Below are 744 nucleotides of genomic sequence, written 5' to 3'. Positions count from 1 at the left end.
GATGGATAAATATTTAGCTTAGAAAATATACTTAAAGCTCATGAGTGAATACTTCTTACTGCACAAAATGCCCTCAGAAGACAGATCCAAGGTTTCAAAAGCAAATTCATTTTTCCCTTTCATAGAAATAATTAAAGTCCATACAAATTTCTGTTTTGGATTATGCAAACAACAAATTTTAAAGTACGCAAGGCAGCAATAATCATGCATCTCCACATTGCTCAACCAAGATAAAACTGAAATTTTTAAACTGAAACCCCCATCATCTATATTTCTCTGGAAAACTCTTAGAAAAATCTTCTTGCAGGTTTACTAAAACAGCTCTTTCATGTCACTAATAAAAACTATAAAAAAAATCTACAAAATGCGACTACAAAAATTTGAATACAGAAAATTGGTAAAATTAAATTTTTCCTTTACAGCTAAAGTGAAACAGAATGAGGAAAACAGTGTATTGTTCTTTTGTCTTCCCTATGTGTAATCACAAAATTGCCTGGGGAAAAAAGTATAACTGAAAATTTTGTAAATTTCTTGAAATTAAAAGCTCCAAACAATCTTATTTTATGTCATACTTTTACATTTTCAAGGTATGCCCCCCTGCCCAGAAACAGCAAAAAGGGAGAAACAATAATCTAAAAACTTTGGGGTTCCCTTGAGCGTAAGTTGGGATACAGGGCAGCAATGTATTCCATGATACAGAGAATTTAAAGGACAGGTTTTATAGCAACTGTAAGCAACAAGACA

General features: G+C 32.0%; 1 protein-coding gene across 1 annotated transcript in view; it reads right to left on the bottom strand.

Moving 5' to 3' along the window:
• Positions 1 to 744, bottom strand: part of LOC119592185 (protein strawberry notch homolog 1-like) — a gene marked incomplete at its 5' end in the record, with an annotated part of 14,082 nt that overhangs the window by 7,341 nt on the left and 5,997 nt on the right.

Source organism: Penaeus monodon, chromosome 29 (assembly GCF_015228065.2).
Source record: "Penaeus monodon isolate SGIC_2016 chromosome 29, NSTDA_Pmon_1, whole genome shotgun sequence".
Lineage (NCBI taxonomy): Eukaryota > Metazoa > Arthropoda > Malacostraca > Decapoda > Penaeidae > Penaeus > Penaeus monodon.
This window is presented reverse-complemented; position numbering and strand designations above follow the sequence as displayed.